Here is a 19,349-nt window from a genome sequence, read left to right on the forward strand (position 1 = left end):
ACACATCTAATTACAAGTGACCTAAATCTAGAGCAAAAGCCTGAAGTCTAGAGTCCATTTAGAGAACTGGAACAGCAGTCCTTCCATAAAACTGCACATCTGTCTTAACGTGGAACAAATATCTGAATATAATGTTTTAGAGGGAAAGCTATTACAAATTGAACTGCGGCAGTTCGATGTATTTCTTACTCATTGTGAGCATACTGGAAAATGCCTTGCAGGGAAAGAGAATGCGTTCTTTCTCTGTAGCTGCTGCTTTCCTAAGGCCTTTTAATAAGAAGTAATGCTTCGGCAGAGCTCTGGGAACTTGCTGCTCCTGTTCTGGTAAACCAAGCACATAATGGGTGTGCAGAGTTGTTGCAGCTCCTGAGCTCCCTTACAAAAGAAGGGAAGTGGGGCTGGGAGTAGCTTGGCTTAACTACTAACCCTTTGAGGAAGTTACATAAATAATACAAAGAAATTACGTGTTGAAATAGCACAGGGCCTGTGCTGTTAGCACCTGCTCTTCGAAGACCTGCACTGCTATTGAACAAGTGGGGCTAGTGTGAGATCCTCACCTAACTCACGTAAGAACCATGATTGCTTTCTAGTTTAAAGATGATCTGATCTCAAACTAGATCATTCCTCCTTGGTGGTAGTTTATTCAACTTTATGTAAAGGTCAGAACCTGAAAGTTGCTCTTAGAACTGTTAGCAACTAAATACAGAGTTCTAAGCCTATAGCTGATCATAGACTTGTGTATAGTGGTTGTGAAACATACTTTACCCTTTAGGATTAGATCTTTATACCTGGCTGGTCTATTTTGACTCACTTCCACCATTTATGCCATGCTATCCTTCAGGTGTTGCTTATTGTGGTGCTTGATGTGCCTTTCAGATGTAACAGACTTAATGCTTTGGTTGCTTCAAAAACCTGGAAGTACTGCAGTTTTCTTCTACTATTCTGAGGGCTTGGTTCAGCCTCAGCGAACAGCATGGGTGTGCTTACGTTTCATCTAGCTGCCTTGACCTGCCTACGTGTTAAATAGCATTGAAAATCAGCACAGCATCATAATTCAATGGTGCAACTTCTGTACGCACAATAGGCTTGAGGAGAAGGATGTAGTCAGGACCCTTGTCACAGCATGCAGCAAGGAACAGGACCCTGCTGGGATGTCACTCACAAAAAGCAGGAGCAGCAGAGCTGTTCTCATGTCCAGCAGCAGCTCAGGTGGAAGGTCAGAAGCATGCTTCTCCATCAGCTCCCAGGTTAGGGTGCATTCAAAGAGCTATTCTATTAAACACTTGAGGCTGAGCAATTCCGCACTGGCATCGAACAATAGAATAGATACAGATCTGTGTTTTTAACCTACTGGCTTCTAGCACTAAGTGTCCTGGTGGTGACTTTGAAATTGGGGTGCAATATTTTGTTTAATCTTGTTTATGGTTTAGCTATTGAGGTCAGTTATACCGTTTATGATCAAGTGGGCTTACGTTTTTTGGCATATACTCTAAAAGTCTTCCCCATCTTACCTACAAGGTTGGTGTGTACATATCTCATGCTTTGCATATGTTTCTGCTGAAGGCTTTTCTTGCAAGCAGGTAGTCTTGGTAAAGTGCCTGCCAGGCTGCCCCACAATAGCATTCCTAGTTACCTATTGTTACATTTAAACCCAGACTGGCTTGCTTGCTTTGCCTTACTGTTGCTCTTCAATCTTACAGTTTATCTTTACAAGCTGTCAGTAATGTCCCTTGGCAAACATCTTTCCATCAAAGAAAACGGGTTTGTTTTTTTCTGGCTCTCAGGGATTTCTACCCCTGAACTAGTGAACTTGAAAAATACTGCTTATTTTCCCTTTCAGGGCTTCTGAGTGCCTCTTGACTTCCACAGTCAGTTCACTTACTGCATTTTAACTTCAGACCCGGCTATTTAAAAAAAATAATATATCATTTAAATGCTGGATGTGGCAAAGGGAAAGAAAACTGTTTTTGTTGTAATGTGTCTGGAAAGACTGGCTGTCTTAAAACCCATTTATTGCTCCATATAGTGCTCTCTGTAAAAGTCACTTATCTGTGTGCTGGGATTACGCTTGATGTATATTCACGGAAAAACTTCAGTAAATGGAATTTTGTAATGAGTATTTTATTTGTACATGTTTTGAAAAGCTATGAAGCTTAAAATAAAATGATCTTAATATTGCCAATCTAATTGGGCATTAAATAGTCCATTTATAATGGTGTGTAAACTTTGGATCTGTTGAATAAAAAATTAATTCTGTGAGTGGAACACCTGATACAGACTAGAAAATGTGGAAGTGACTCATCCTATTTATTAGTTTCCTGAATGATCCTGTAACCTTTAGGTATGGGAGACTGGCACAGCTTCCTTCTGTGTTATTGACTATATGCTGCTGCTCTGTTAATTGCAAACACTATTCTGTGCTTGACTTGAACGTTAGGAAGAGAGCTTTACGTGTCTACTCAGTATTACCATTACTCTTTGCTTGGTAATCCAGATTAGTGTTTTCAACTAAATTCATGCTAAATAGGAATGGTTTTCTGAAAACATCAGTGACAACATCAGCCTATCTTCTCAATGGCTTTTTCAATTGAGTGTTGAAAGTTATTTTCGTTAAATCTCTGAGGCTTCCAGGGACTGTACACTGATACTGTTCATTTAGCACTGATAGCAAGTGATTTTTGTCATGGTAATAAAGCTCTTCCTAATTACTTGCTGTTAGACATTGCTGCAAGAAGCTCTGGTAGCGTTTTACTCATATTTGCTTATAATTCATGTGCTTAACCCATCTTGATCTGCATTGACAACATGACTTCTGTTCATAGATGTAAACTGATGTAATGGAGTGTTGGACAATGCAGTGCATATGCAATGTTGTCATCGTTGTTACACATCGGGACCCCCCCGCCGTGGCTAGATGCAATTTACAGAGTTCTCAGTCTGTTGGAGGGTTATTCCAGCAGCTTCATGTCAGGTAGGCAGGCTGTACGCTGGAGCTAAACTGCAGGAGAATCAGGATAGTACCGTTAAAGGGAAATGTCAAAACTCCTGCAAGCCACAGCAGTACATTTTAACCACATGCCACAACAATCCTAACATCTGTTGGCTGGGTTCTGCCTCCAGCGGCAGTAGCTGCTACATGAAGTGCATCACCGTGTGTGCTTTGAGGGGGGGGATGCTTCTCAGTAGGGTGAACATGCACACAGTTTCATGGGGGCATATATGAGCGGTGGGGAAAGCTAAGTTTAAATTCAGTTCTTAGTGCTTAGTGTAGTCTAGTGGCTGGTTAATTTGATCTGCTGACTTAGTCCAGGGAGTATTTTTTTCCTCACCTGCCTGAACGTAGGCAGGTTGTGGTTATAGACATCACCTGGAATATACTTGTTAAATCTGAGTAGAAAAGCTATAGGAAGAATAAGCTGGCTACAAAGTGTAATGGTTAGAAGCAAGTGGGATGTATAAACTCTGTAAAGACAAAACTGGAGATGGACTTGGCATTCGTGACCTTTGTGATGGCCACGCTGGGAAGTGAGGGCTGATACTACGGTGGCTTTGAGGGTTTTGATGTTGGCTGAGCTACTTTCAGAATTTGGTGTAAGACCTAAAACAGTCCTAAAAACGTTGCTGTCTGTTTTGGGTTTGTTCCATGCCCTGAAGCTCCTGTGTGTAAAACATTAAAGATGGCTATGCTCTTGCAAGAACCTGTCTGGGAAGTGGACAGGCTTGTTCTCTGAACATCCAGGAGTGCAGATGTGTTCTTCGGAAATATTCATCTTTAGGAAATATTCATCAGCTCTGATGCTAGTTGCTCCAGCTAAGTTCCTCCCTGCGAAAGCACCAGACTGCTGCAGCTTCAGGTTTTGTTCGAGTTGAATGTGAGAATGCTTTAATGGGGGAAATGCACCTAGTGATTGAATCTTTCTTTATTTTCTAATCCTACTTTAAACTTTTAGTAAACTTGTTTTTAGTAGTGTGCTGATGGAAGAAATGATTCATAATAAGCTAAATGATTACCTTTTTGCTTGCTGGAATTTGCATGTGTGTGATCTAATAGTTTTAGGTTATCTGATGACGTGCAAGTGTCCCATTAGTCCACAATATATTCAAGAGGTAAAAGTGTGATTACCATGACAGCATAATAAATGTGACTTCTTTTCACTTTGATGTGTTAAGGACAACACACAAGCAGGAAAGAGGCTCTAATTGATATTATATCATTTATCTGAATGACTTTTAAATGCCTATTGCGGGTGCAGGAAATATTAAAGGAGACTATTGACAGCTATGATGAAGCATATTGAAAAGTGTTGGTTTGTGGAAGAAAAATGATTGTTTATGCAATCTTTCTGCCTTTAAGGAGGAGCGTGTTTATGACATAGAAAATAATTTAAATCCTGGTGTCAATGCAGCTAGAATGATCCAGAGGAGGGCAGTTAGTAGGGTTGCAAAAGAAGTGTAATTGGTGTAGGGCTTCATCTAGGCAAAGCTTGGTAAAAATTAATTTATTGGTTGTTTTTAAGAAGTCATAGTGAATTGGCTTTGGATGGCAAATGCATGGTGTGCCAGGAGAATGTGAAAAACAAGCATGGAGTATGACTGGAACCATCAATGTAACCATCACCATGAATTTTGTGAAATGTGATGCAGAGGGAAGAGCACTGAGGTTTCAGTGGCTATAAATAACAATAGGAGGCTGAACAGAGCTCTAATTCCTTTGCTGTTTCTTATATCCCATAGCAGACAAGTCCATCCACAGTGCCAAAAGACAGCCTGGGAGAGGAGAGATAACTGGTATCTAGGTATTTGCTGATATGAACCAAAAAAATGGAAACAGAACTGCTTCCCAAGCAGAGATCATGTGGAGGAGATTGCATGCTAAGCACAGATCACAAGGCTGTAAAAGAATGAGTTTCTGCTTACAGACTTGCAGCAGAAAGGCTGGTCAGCTGGAGTTCAGCAGTGGGGAAAGGATTAGGGTTAGCAGTAAGAACTAATTTCATTTATTAGTGTTTAAGGTAATGTATGGAGAACTTAAACTATTTATATAATGCTATCATGGAGTTATATATAGCCCTAAAAATCTGAATTCCTGGGTCTTAATTTGGCTTGTTCTACTTAAAGATAAGAATCCATATGTAAATTTGACTTTGCTTTCCTAAATTCTTGCCAAAAATTTAAAGACTGCAAACTAGTGTAGACTGCTCTTCTCTCTGCAGCTTCGCATTCAGTCCTCTATGCTCTATTGGGGTTGATGTTCTTGCGGCTATTCAGTTTCTGATCCACTCTATTTTCTTGCTTCTCTCTCCTATTTCCCATGTTCAGTCAGACCACAAGGCAACTGAGGCAGAGGAGAGCTACTCGTATGTAGCTGTGGAGGTCAGCCAAGGGACAGGGGGGTTGCTACTGAGCTGCTCATCTCAGTAACAGCTATTCAAGCCAGCAAGGTAGAAAAATACCATTTGGGATCCCCAGCAATAGCACACCATGCTTGTCCTGAGCTGCAGAACAGTGCAGTAATTACAGCAGGTCTGCGGCGGAGCTAATGACCTGACCCCTTTCTGAAAAGCACCATTAGCTGGGCTCTGCCAAGTGCTGGGAGAGCAGCACTTGAGGAGGTGAAGTGTGGTGCTCCGTCATTACGAGGATTAGGGAGAGCTGTTCTCATTTACTGCAAATAAAAGGAGTTCTGAAACTGTGCTGCTTGCTTCCAGCCTGTTGCTTTGTAGGCTTCTTGGTGTAACAGGTGATGGGGGTACCGTTAGTGTTAGTTACACAGGCACACGCCTAGTGTGGATGTGCTCCTGGGAAGGCTGTAGAACCTGGGAAGGCTTTAGAAATTGGTGATCACAGCCTAGAAAGAGTTAGGGCATCTCAGTTCTTACGAGGTCACAGGAACTTGGTTTCTAGAAAGAGTTTGGAACATTAAACAGAACTACGGCTGTTCCACTGAGCGAAGCTCTTCCAGCTCCAGAGCTTCAGTGCTCACTATTAAACCATGCTTACCTTCTCTGTAGCTTTTCAGGTTAATTTTAGTTTTTAGACTAAGGAAAAGTCCCCCCCATGCACACTAGCTCTGTCGTACAGGTTGGGCTAAACTGAGGTTTCCCACTTTGTTATGGATAACAAATATTCTGTATTCAGCTCCAGGTTACAGCATGCTTTATAGAAGGAAAAATAAATAAAATCCAAGATGTTCCTGTAGCTGTTGAATTTTATGTAGCAGTTTAAAACTGGTAGCCCTTTATGTAAAAACATCTTTTTATCCAAATGGTTTTAAGACAGGAAGGAAAGAAAGATGTTTTTGTCTTAATTATGAAAATAATAGTGGGCGTTTGTAATTTTTAATACTTTCCTGTGTAGTGGATTCACACCCCTAAAGCGGCGTTTCTCTGAAGCCAGTGTACTGAATGCTGTGACCTCAACATTTGCCCTTTTCCATTAGGAAGGGGATGGTTTCCTGCATGCAAAGATTTTTATTTTTCCCAAGTGGTCCATTGTGTTGAAGATGTTCTGACCTGGTTGCTTTGCAGAGACAGTAACTCCACCTGGGTGAAGGAAGCGATGTATTCAAAATATCTTGCTTTTTCCTTTTTTTTCCTACTTTGTTTTGAAATATTTTTTTTATCAGTATCCATCAAAGAATGTAATCTGATAGTGGCACGTACTCCACAATGCTTTAATTGCACGTTCTGGAGATGTAAGTCTTCAAATGTGTTGAAGGTTAAGCAAGAGGGAGCTGTCAAGCCTTTGTACTCGGGTTCATATTAACAAACCAGACTAAGCCTCATTTCACTTTTAAATCTTCATTGGGGGTGAAAGGCTGAGCACAGAAGTGCCTTACCAACGCACCCATCCAGCTGCTTACTCCTCCTCGGGGACTCCGGCTCTCTGGGCGCTGGAGCTAAGCAGAAGAGAAGCGTGGGTGGGAGGAGGCAGCCTCTACAGTGGATGAAACTATAGCAAGTAGAAAACTGAATGCAGTGTGTTTGTTTTTTGAAAGAGCATAAAAATTCTATCAAATCTAAGTATAGCCTGTTACTAGAATGTACCATACGACTGTCTTTATGGTGATTCGCAAATTGAAATATTGGCTACGGTTAATCTGAGCATGAGAGGCAGCTCTCAGCAGTGTTTAGTGCCTTCATTTTAGTGCCATTCAAATGCCAGTGTAATTGGAGGCACGCACTCGCTCTTGTCATTGCAGGATGAGCTTTCATGTGCCATCTAAACAGAGTTAGAGCTATGGAAAAAGCCCGAGGCTCTGTTACATTATCATTTTCAGCCGTAATGCTTACAGTACCAATAAATCAAATTACTTTCTTTTTTCCTTTCCATGGAACAAGATAATCAAAACTGCCCCATTTTCCCTCTTACTTCATTTTTTTCCAGACCATAATATGTAGTTTGTTTTATCAGACTTTGAATTGGACAAGTTGATTTCTAAAAAATAGATTTTATTTAAAAGTGAAAGCCACAACTATGGTAGGAAAAACACCTGTGCAATCTCTTAGGGAAGATGCTCACTAATTTTTCAGCAACTCCTGTAAGACTACAACTGCTACTGCAAACCTGCACAACAATGACGAGGTTTTTGAATAGCTTGGCAATCCTGGAATCATTCTCTGTCATTTCCAGAATAATAGATCTGTAGTGGGTAGAAGAGGTGTATAAAATGCAAGTGAATTTTATAACTTGTACAAGCAAGTAGTGTTAAGTTAGTTGTGTGAACTGTTAAATTTTCCCCAAGAGATCCTAGCACTAACTCAACAGAGACAATACAGAGGTACATGTCAAAGCCATGAATCATGGAAAAACAAGGAGAAACAGATGAAATTGATCACTTATGCCAGCATCCCAATAAATTTCTGAAACCCTTGAACGCTCCTTCCAGCAAACGTAGAGGAGGAATCACAAGCTGCTGGTATGTGGCCAGGTCCCAGTGGCACCCGGTGGGTTTCATCTCCCCGGCTTTGTGTGCCCGCTTCTGAGCCGGTCACCCTTGGCTCCATGTGTGGATGAACGTCTGCTCCTGGTGCACAGCTGGCTTCGGTGCACATCTGAGCAGGGTCGTACGAAGCACATGGTGAAAATGTCTTTTTTTCCTTGCTTGACTGTGCAGGGAGCCTTGGGTGAGCGGCTCAGTCACGTGTGAAGTCAGGCGCCGTGAATTGCCTTCCCACGGCTTTTACAGGTCAGAGATCTGAGGTTTGGAGCAGCTTAAAAACATGCCCTGGAAAGTGAGGGCTGGTGAAGGAGCACGGTGCCCAGATGTTAAACACTGCAAAGGCTATTTGATGGAGCATGTCATGGCAGCAGCCTCCAGAGCAGCACTGGCACCCGTTGCAAGCCACCTGCCCACCCTTTGCTGTTCACAGAGTGTTGGGGGGCTCCTAGGACACTGTTAGTAGAGAGCAGAGGCCGATGCTTTGTGCTATTGGTAGCAGAGTTTGGGATGCAGCCCAGAGGTGGGTTTGCCTGGTAGGCAAGAGAAACTGAAGAACAGGATTCAGAAAACTGGCATGCCGAGCTGGTTAGGGACTGACAGATACGTTGGCATTTTGTGAAAGCTGCAAGGAAGTAACGTGCCAGGTTCTGCCTCTTTGCTGCCTTTTAGCTATTAACTTACTGCTTAAGAGCTGCGTGTGAAATGGGAGGCTCCAGCTTTTGCTCCCTGGACCTTGGTGGGTTCAGGCAGCCACCTCTCTGGGGCTTAAGCTGTGTGCTGGGCTGAGCAGGGCCGCAGTGGAGCAGAAAGCCTGAGAAGCTGCCCCCTCCCATCTTCAGCCTCTCCTTGGGCCTCTCTGTGCTGCCTAAAGCTTGCCAGGGAGTCCTCTGGCATCAGGGTCCTGGCCTCTGCTTCCTGGTGCTTCTGCGGCATGTGCTGTGTTGTTGGACAAGAAAAAAGAGGCTGACAAAACTGGGATTCTTCCTAGCATTCTTTTAAAACCTTCTCTGCTTATGGTTTTGGCATGGACTGCCAAGTTGGAGATGCTTTCAAGGGTGATTACCGAGAAGGAAACACAGGTTACAGCAGAGAACTGCGAATGAAGAGCAGATGATGGCACCCAACCTCCTCAGTCCCTAAATATGATTCGTGACTACTAACGTACTGGACAAAAGGCTGTTATCAGTCAGATTCAGCTATGTAGCTGGAAGCGCAAGCACTTTCTTTGCGTCTGAGAGGTAACATACCCAATACTTACCCGCTGGTGGGATGAAGAGTCCGGTATTAAAAGCCTAAAACTCTATACTACGTGGAAAATGTACAGAGAGGGCAAATCACAGGATGGACTGGGATAATGCTGACCTGTGCTGATACTTCACAGTGAAGCTCTGAATTCACTGCGCTTACCACCTGTGTCCTGGAAACTGTCCACGCTATCCTAAATGGTGCTGATGAGCACTTTAAGGTAGGTGTGTGGCTCGTTCCTAGTGATTTATAACTTTATTGCTTCCAGGTTGGAGACCAGGGTCTCCGATCTGGGTTCTGGACCCTGCTTTAATGGGATGGATTAAATATGGCGTGAAGCATCTCAGAAGGACAAATTGATGTCCCACACAACCCATGTACAGCTTTAGAGAAGTTAATTCCAAGCCCAGGTTATGCACTTCTATTATTTCCTCTTATTGGAGCTGAGATCTTTCCACCATCTCAGACTCCAGAAAGCCCAGTCCTCTTATTCAACCACTTTTTAGCTCAGACTTCAGCCTCATTCCTGTTTCCGTCTGTGGAATTGGTAGTGTCCATCCATTTGTCCTGCAGGGGTTAGCACACTTGGCCAGGCACTGGGAGACCTAGTTTCTAGGCAATATCTTAGATGCAATTTGAGCTAATATTTCTCTCTTCCCTGGAGCAAGCCTTCAGCCAGTTACAAGATCAATTTCCATCCCCCCAGGGAAGCAAAGCTGGTCTCCAGATAACTACTCAAGGTACCTGGTGGGAAGGAAAGGGGTGTAAGAAGGAGCACAGATCTGTGAGGGCACCTTGGCTAAGAAGATCATTAATGGCATGGAGCTGGGACAGGGGAGGGTCAGGCTGGATGTCAGGAAAAGGTTCCAAGGCAATTTTGCTCCTCATACCCCCAAGTTTCCCCAAGGGCTCAGTGATACCAATGTGGGATCCCCGTTATTTTCAGGTTATGTTCCAGATGTGTCATAATACCATAGATATACCAAGGTCTGAGGGCAGGAAACAAGACCTGTGGTTGAATACGTGAAACTTGGAAGTGGAAGAAAATACACTGTCATGGTGAATGAATATATTGAGGGGTTTCTGTGGCCCCAGACTGGAGACAAAGCTCCATGCGCTCTATACAGGTAAGACTTCCATTTCCCTGGGCACATAGGAAATCCTCCTCTTCCGTGTCTCTGAAAATGCAGAGGTTGAAATAGACAGATATAAATGGTATCTGTGTGATGGCCAGCAGCTGTTACACATCAAAGATATTAATTGGTTTCCTATTAGTTTTGTCCTCTGTGAAGGAAAGTCGCATCAAGGTAAGCGTGGAATAATGTAACAATCAGTACACAAAGCAATATTTCCTTTTAATGTGGCGGAAGATGTGGCCACTCTAACAAAATTAATCATGTGAATTATGTGACTTGTTTTCAACAAAGCATCTTAAGTAGTTCATAAATATTCCTGTATGCCAGATTCTCTAGGCAGCACAAGAAAAAAGAAAAAGAAAAAAAAAAAGAAAAGAAAAAAAAAAAACAACAAAAAAACTTTACTGTACCCCAGCTCCCCGGAAGAACTGTTAAATTGCTAACAGATACATGATAGAGAGGAAGATATTTGGTTTCTCTTAGAGATATTGTAATAATTTCCAGGCTGTTATAAGCTGAGGGTTAATTCTCTATCTTTTTATTTTTAATCATCCTTGATGGTTGTATGAGAGTAGGAAGATGGTTTCACAGTTAAATCTGGAACTCTGGGAGATGTGATTTTGATGACTGGATGTGCTGCAGGCTCTCTCTGACCTCAGATAAGTCATTTAATTTCTGCGTTACTCCTGTTTGCCTGTGGAAAACTGAGATAATATCCTCTTTTCATCAATTCTCCCTTTGGTTTGCTTAGATGGCAATCTATTCAGGTCAAAGATTGCTCCTCTTACTTTATGTGGTGCTCAGACCAATTTCACTGAGGGCCCTGAAGCTTGATCTATAAATAATTCTGTTTTCTAATAGTATTATTTGGAAAATATCTCCAATTAATCCATGAAGGGTACTAAAGTCACCATGAATAATGTTTCTTCCCAAACTGCTGGAAACTTCAATCCAACTGCAGAATGACAATATTATGTCTAGTGGTTAGAACAACAACATACAGTTGGCAGATGAAGGTCTCCAGCATCAGCACGGTCTGCATTTTTGTCTTTAATGCTGAAGGGCTGTTTTTACTCTAAGAAGTCTGGTGTTTGCGATGTCTTTACACTGAGTATTAAAAAGCTTGCAAAGGAAAAAGGAAAGTCCTGTAGAAGCTACATCACAGCATACCAAGTTATTACTGGTTCCAGCTGAACTATCAGGTGAGAAAAATATGACAAAGATAAAATATTGAATATCCTGACATACACTGGTAATTTCTCTTCCGTTAATTTGTAAAGATAAAAAGAGGAAGAAGTTGTTCTTGTGGAAAAAAAAAAACAACAAAACAAAATCCCAAAGTGAATGGAAGTTCAATACATAGTTTTAACACATTAACTTTCCTTTGTAAACAAGAGTCTTAACTGTTACATCCAGGGACCTCGGGGAGAAACTGGAAAGTACAAAATTAAGCAGTAGCTAATGAGGAAAAATATTTTTTTTTTCCATGAAGCTGTTCAGAATCAGTCCTTGCTTCCCTGAGGGTGTTGGCTATCTCCAAGGCATTATACGTCTTAAAAATGTCTAATTTTAAAATCCGCAGAGTCACAAATGGAGACAAGCGTGGTGGTCTTGCACCCTATTGACCTGACCACTTGAAAAAGCTTTGGTTCCTCTTTGACACAGGAGAGGCCCCAATAGCAAAGTGCTGGTGAGGTGATTTCCTGAGCAGCTTTGCAGCTTTTAGCAAGTGTTACTGGCTCCTTGCCTGCGAGGAAAAGACCGTGTGGACATAGTCACAAGAGGAAATTAAGTGAAAGAAGACTTCAGAGTATTCAGTAACAGGCTTTCACTGAAACGTCTAATTCGTACTTAATGGACCAGTGTACAAAATCTTGTTGCATTGTATAATTTGTATATATTATCCTCCCTACCTCCCCAGTGAATGTCTCTATCCATATCAAAAAATAAAACATGCGAGGTTTTTCTGTTCTCTCACTTTCCCAGAATTTGCAGATTATTGTTAACTGGAATGGTCTGAAATGTGATGTTCCCTGTTTGTCGCTGGATGGGATGTGCCTGAACCAGGAGCAGGAACAATTATCATCTCAGTGTGTGAAGACTGGAAGGCAAAACATCCGAGTCCTTCATGTCTGACAACGCTTGCCGTGCCTAATGGCTATGGATTTATGGTGGCGGGCCTACGGGTGACATCCTGCTGCTTCCTGCACTCGTTTAGCTACCATAAATGCTGCTGGTTACCCGCAGCTCCCATCCCATCAAGGGATTCTGTGGGTACGCGGGCCAGAAAAGAAGGGCCAAGGAGAGTGTCCCCCCTCTGATAGACCAGAAGGGAGAACTGGTCATGGCAGACGGGGAGAAGGCTGAGGTACTGAACAGGTTCTTTGCCTCAGTGTTCACTGCCAGTCAGGCTTCCCATGCCTCCCGCTTCCCTGAAACTGTAGATGAGGGCTGGGGGAGCAAAGTCCCTCCTGCTGTAAGCAAAGAGCAGGTTTGAGACCACCTGATGGAACTGAACAGGTACAGGTCTATTGGGCCTGATGCCGTGCATCCCAGGGTCCTGAGGGAACTGGCTGATGGAGGTGCCAAGCCTCTCTCCATCATGTTCGAAAAGCCCTGGCAGCCAGGTGAAGTCCCTGGTGACTGGAAAAAGGAAAACAGCACTCCCATTTTTAAAAAGGGTAGAAAGGAGGACCCAGGGAACTACAGACCGGTGAGCCTCACCTCTGTGCCTCAAAGGGTCGCAGAACAGATCCTCCTGGAAGCAATGCCAAGGCACATGCAGGACAAGGAGGTGATCAGAGACAGCCAGCATGGCTTCACCAAGGGCCGTGAGGATGTTCAGCCTGGAGAAGATGATGCTCTGAGGAGACCTCATTGCAGCTTTTCAATATTTAAAGGGAGCTTATAAAAAAAAGATGGAAAAAGACTTTTTTTCTTAGGCAGATAATGATAAAACAAGGGAGACAAGGTTTTAAAATGAAAGAGGAGAGATTTAGATGTTAGAAGGAAATTCTTCACTTGGAAGATGGTGAGGCCCTGGAAGAGGTTGCCCAGAGAAGCTGTGGATGCCCCATTCCCGGAGGTGAGCGCCAGGCTGGACAAGGCCCTGGGCTACCTGGTATAATGGGTGGCATCCCTGCCCATGGCAGGGGATTGGAACTGGGTGGTCTTTAAGGTCCCTTTTCCAAACCAAACCATTCTGTGATTCTATGATAATTTCAAGAGGCTTTGTATGTGTGCAGTGCTTTAGAAGGTGAGACTACATAAGTGAAGTAGGATTTGATTAGCACTCTTCATTTCATGACAGCTAATATTTTTCTACTTTCTCTTAGTTTTCAAGAGCCAGAAACCACACTCTTTGCTTTAATATCCTCTAATCAATGCATATTCCTATCTACTAGCAGCACACCTGACATCTCTTGTTCATGTAGTATCTAAACATGATGTCTGTTTTTTGTGTCAACAACTGAATTCCTCATTCATGAACAAACCCATGCAGGTTGGATCCTCGATGCTTTCCTGAGCAGCTTAGACTATTCTGTGCCCTTTCCTAATATCCTTAATCTCTGCTTCTGGCAAATAAGATACTGACCTACTTTATTTTTTTCCCTTTAGAAAGAAAAACAAAGTGCACGTGGTGGAGCAGCAGCTGCTGCTGTTTCCTGACTGCAAGAAGAGTCAGCGTGCCTCTGGTTAGGGTTTTGTTAAAGCCACTCCTGCTTTTACGTCCCCCTCTCCCCACCCTGTGTGTGGGCACTCGCTGCAGCCCCGTCCCCTTGCTGCCACTGCACTGTGCTGTTACCCAGGTCTGGACAAAACAGGGGAGAAACATCACGGGATGGGACTGTCCGCAGACGGGGATGAGTTAATTAAGGGTAAGTGGACTCTGGGGCCCAGCCCCCTGTGTCCGTGCTCCCTGATGCAGCAATGACTCCTGCTTGCAAAGCTGGAAGGCCGCCAGCAGCTCTAGAGGCCACTGCTCTCCGACACGTGCTGCACATCGTGCAGCTCCTCTTTGCCCTTCACCGTAGCTGCCCGTTATTCGGAAAATACATAAAGACTGGGGACCATGGCACTGTGTTCCCTTTGCACGTGAATGGCAGTACTTGGTGGGGTGTGGTGGAAATGGGGGCGTCTTTCCCATGGTTTTCCATCTCCCTCCCTCCCTTCCTCCATTGGATGATGCTGTCAGTGTTGACTGCTCAGCTCCTGCTTGCTTCACGGGCATCTTCCACTATCTCCAGGAGCTCCAGTGCTTCACAAGAGGACTGTTACACACAGATGAGAGCTAGGCACCAAAATAGAAAATCAATAGTATGCAAGCAGTCTCTCCTCCCACACATGCTTTTGAAAATCTCCCCCACAACCTTTTGCATCAACACTAACCAGATTTCACCTATAAATCTGCTGCACTTAATCTCCCGGAGTACCTCTCCAGCACTTGCCTCTCATCGCCAGCTTAAGCTCCCTTATTGACAGATGCACACAAACAACTTTTTTTTGCCCCCCTTCTCAATCCTCTATTGTTCAAAACCAACACGTGACAACAGCTCTGGCAGGGCTGCATCTGTCCTGCTTGAGCTCAAAGTCGTGAAGGGTTTGAAACGGGAGGGCAGAGCTTTGCTCCTGCCCAAATTTTGTAGAGCTCTTTCTGCGCGGCAGCCAAGCAGCCCTGGTCCCAAAGTCAGGGGTTTTTGTGGGTATCTCTGCCTTCCCTGCACAGCTCTGGCACATATCTGTGCAGTTGCACAGTGGCTGCTGGATGTTTTACCCTTGGCTGCCTTTAATGCTGTCTTCAAGTGATTGTTTCAAAGCTGCCTGATGCCACATCAAAGCAGCAGCCCAGACAAAGCACATTCAGGCTGGGAGCTGGGGTGGAAAGAGGGAAAATTTGCAGCAGAGCGCTCATGCAGGGTGTTTTTTCTTTTGCTTTAATGGGAGTGAAGGGCATGTAGGAGACCTGCTGGCAGAAGGGGGAAATTTTATAGGTGTGAGCTTGGCCAGGCAGAAAATCCAGACCATCACAGAATGCTGCTGGCTGTGTTGGTTTTTTTTTGTTTGTTTGTTTTCTCATTGCCAAACTTTTTTTTCTTTTTTTTTTTTTTTTTTTTAGCAAATATTGATTGTTAGTGTTGGAAGGAATGCTGGGACTATGGCAACAGCACGAAGAGTTAACAGGACGCCTGATGCGAAATGGCTTTTCATGTAGTAAAAAGAGATGAGTAAGCTGAGAATCATAACAAGACCTAATCTCCATTTCAGATCTTGTTTAAGAGATTAATTATGGAATATTGTAGACTTAATTAAACACGTAATCAAGGGCAAATAGACGCAGCCTTACGCCAACTAACAGAAATATAAAAATTATTGTGCTGGAACAGACTATTTCTCTAATTAGAAAGCAAGAAACAGCTACAGCCTCTTACAACTCTCATGTAGAATAAACCAATAGCAGCAACAAAAAGAGCTCTCACTGGGTTAACCCATAAAATCCTTAGTAAATAAAAACTGATGACCTTCTATAGCCACAATTGCAGTGAGTTTTGTGGGCACGAGGAATCCACATACTAATTACTTTTTCATTTGCACAGCATCATCAATTTAAGAAACCTAAATTACCATAAAAATAATGAATTCAGTTTATTACTAATCTGCTGAACAGCTAGAGAAACAGAACCTGAGTACTGATGCGGTGTTCCCATGTTCTGGAAAATCAGTGCAAAAGTAGAAATATAAATCAAGAGTCTTGACAGTTGCTTGTTCTGTCAAGATGTAAGGATTTAAGGAAGTTACTGTGTAAATATTCAACCTCCTCCCCCCCCCCCCCCCAAAAAAAAACACTCTGGGGGATGTGAATTCACAAATTTAACTAATTGAGACAAGTAATTCCAGGCTGCTTTTGTCAGCTGGCAGCACTTGAGTTTGAGGTTTTGCTTTTCATTGAGCTCTTGTGAATTCCTCGTTGACTCCCCAAGTGTCTGCCACTTGGAACAACTGGCAGTTGTGTGGTTTTAAATATTTTAATGAAATTGTCTCAGGGACACGTCAGTTTGGCCCTCTGAATCCTGATGTTACTCAAATCACACGTGGTAGTTGAATCAACCATAGCCTCAAGCAAAGGACAAAAATGTGCCTGTGTGCACGTATTCCATATTAGTTGTTTAGTTTCAAGGTGTTTCTGATGCCCTTTGCAGCTCCAGAGAGAAGTGGTGCCACCGCCTTTTCAGTGTGGGCATGGTGGTGAAGCTGCTGACGGTGCTTACAGATCTCCCTGCTCCTCTCCTTTGGGCTGCCCAAGGCACTGGTGAGATTTTTTGGCCTTTTCCTTGGCTTTCCTACCCACCTGTTCAATGTCTGCACCTTTCTTCAGGCCCAGCCATTAGCCAGACTGCTCTTGCATACTGGTTTGTTCTCCCCTGCCCTTCACCTGTTACTCTGGCTCTTTTTATTTTTTTGTTCATTTCCTTGTTCTTTTTTTTTTATTTATTTTAATAACCGGTCCATCTGGACAAATTCACTTTATCCTCTGCTCCTGGAGCTGTTTCTCAAAAAAGCTTGTCCTTTCCTGTTTTTTCTTTACTGCTTCAAAGAAAGAAAGGCCCACACTACTTTTGAGGACACGAATACAAAGTTTGAAAACAATGCTGAACATAATGTCTTTTATCCACATGCGTGGGAAGAAAAGCAGTGAACAGATCACCTGGGTTACATTCAACCTTTGAAGAATATCAAGGATAAATCTAATTTTACTGGGTATATTTTTCCCTCAAGGGATTTTTAAAGGACAGAGCAGAGAGATATCCTTAAGTAAGGAAGTGACCAGAAATAAAAATCATACGAGCATAGAATCACTTAGGTTAGAAAAGACCTTCAAGATCAAGTCTAACCGTTAACCCAGCATGGATGAAGCAGGTGAAGGGGTTTTACCAGGCACTTTCTGTGAAACTCAGCCACTTCCTATGCCACCAGATTCCTCTCTTGACTGTGTTGCCTTTTAACAGCAAGAGGAAACTGTGAGATAAAGATCTGAACCCGGAGATCAGTAAGGGGTGAGCTGAAGTAGCTCACACCAGCAATGGTGCTTCTTCAATCAAATGTGGAAATAAGGACTGCTGCTGGAACCTGGCTTGTGGCAGGCAAGCTCAGGAGCTCTTTGGGGTTCAAATAGTCTTACTTGTGTCATGTGAAGGTACGCATTTTTTTTTTTAAGATTAATTTAATTAGAAAAAAACTATCCTGGCCAGATCGGTTTTGTCCTTGCCTAGAAAGGACAAAAGGAAAAGGCATTTCCCTTCCTTTTACCTTCATGCAATGCCATCTGCAAGTTCAGGGATATTTAATTTCTTTGTATTTCAGCCATGCATGGAAACAAGGGTGGAAGCAGGATCTCAGCCTGGTCCCACCTGTGGTAGTGCTGGTGAAACCCCTCTGGAGCAGCAAGGATTGGGGCTGACTTTCTATTACAATGCCCACAGCCATTTCTGTCTTCAAAACATTGTTTTGGGCTGCTGGCTGCTCTGCAGTCTGCATCGCCTACACTCCAGCCGTGTTTCGAGCTTTGCTTTGCAGTATATTGCTTTTCAGCACAACCTATACACTGACACCATTACAGAAATGCAGGCACTGGAGCTTGGGCAGCTATGATCTGGCCTTCTGGGTCATCGTTTGTGCATGTGTAACCTCAGCGTCAGCTTGTGCCACAGCAGCCCAGGGTATTTCTCTTTCCCAGCTGCACTGAAGTCTTTGTTTTGTGTTAGAGACAGAAGACAAGGTGTTACTTCTTTGTATTGTAATTTCCGCGTGGCATAGCCATATCATCTTTCTGTCCTCACCCTTTGCTGCTTTTTGTTTAAATCTTCCCTTCTTTGTCCACCATTTCTCTGCTCTTCTTCCATGTGCACAGGTTCACACGGGGGCAGTTTGGCACAGAACCACCGGAGCCCATGGAGGTCCGATGGGTGACTTGGGCTGAGCTCTGTCTCCATGTAACCTTCTTCCCCATCTCCCACCTCTTTTCCAGTTTATCTCCAGCAGACTACAAAGCCAACACCATTCTGGTCCCACTTCCCATGCCTCCAATAACCAGGTACCTTCCACGTTAATCAGAGTTAATGCATTTTTTCTTTTAAAATCAAACAAAAGTTTTGTGAATCAAGCACAAATGTTCCTTTGCAATGATGAATTTACATTTAGCCACTCAAGGTCACTAGTGACATCTCTGCTTTTGAAATGGGGAAGATGGCTACTGCAGTTATCTTTCATGTTGAAGTCTATGACTTTCTTCAGTATTCAAAGAGAATGTGGAGAAAAGTGAAAAGGTGTGATGCTAAATACGAGAGCTGTCTGCCAGAGCTGTTTTTCCCTCAAGCAGAATTGACTAAATCTGCACTGTTTGCTGCAAATAAAATTAGTGGCTAAGGCTGGCAAAAGTGGAAATGTCAATGGAGACGTGGATCTTGCAGAGCTGGCAGGAATGAGGGACTGCATCCAGCCACGTGGACCACCCACGGCATACACCACCTCTTCCTGCTTTGCCAGAAGCCAGGTGAGATGACTGCTTCTGTCTCGGGGTTCAGTGCAGCTATTCATATATTTATCAGAGCTAAAGCCAGCCAATCCTTCTTCGGAAACAGTGGCTTATGATACACTTTGTGTTCTAGAGGAGCAACAGAAAGATGTGCAAAAGTCTGCAGTATCCCAGTGCAAAAATACAAGAAATGTGCTCAGAAATATGACTTTTACAAACATCAAAGGTCCACTTGTCCCCTTGAATGGCTGGGGACTGGGCTGGGGATAATGAGTTTTGCAAATGTTGTTTTAAAATCCTGTTAAAAATTTGTTGTCTTAATAGGACAGTAATCCACACATGCTGTAAGGCTGGTCACTAATTAAATCATGTTGAGACTTAGAAATGCAGATAAAGGAAGTAGGGATTAAACCAGTCTGGTAGTACTAGTCTCTTTCGGAAATTCTCAGTTGAGTTTCTACAGAAAAACGTTCAAACGACCACAGAGACAGGAAAA

General features: G+C 43.2%; 1 long non-coding RNA gene across 1 annotated transcript; it reads left to right on the top strand.

The window, feature by feature from the left end:
* Positions 1 to 12,783: 12,783 nt before the first annotated feature.
* On the top strand, positions 12,784 to 18,371 carry LOC106040368 (uncharacterized). Its single transcript, XR_001209869.3, has 3 exons — positions 12,784 to 14,201; positions 16,521 to 16,630; positions 18,230 to 18,371. It is a non-coding gene; the product is annotated as an uncharacterized lncRNA (long non-coding RNA).
* Positions 18,372 to 19,349: the final 978 nt, after the last annotated feature.

Source organism: Anser cygnoides, chromosome 1 (genome assembly GCF_040182565.1).
Source record: "Anser cygnoides isolate HZ-2024a breed goose chromosome 1, Taihu_goose_T2T_genome, whole genome shotgun sequence".
NCBI classification, from domain to species: Eukaryota; Metazoa; Chordata; class Aves; order Anseriformes; family Anatidae; genus Anser; species Anser cygnoides.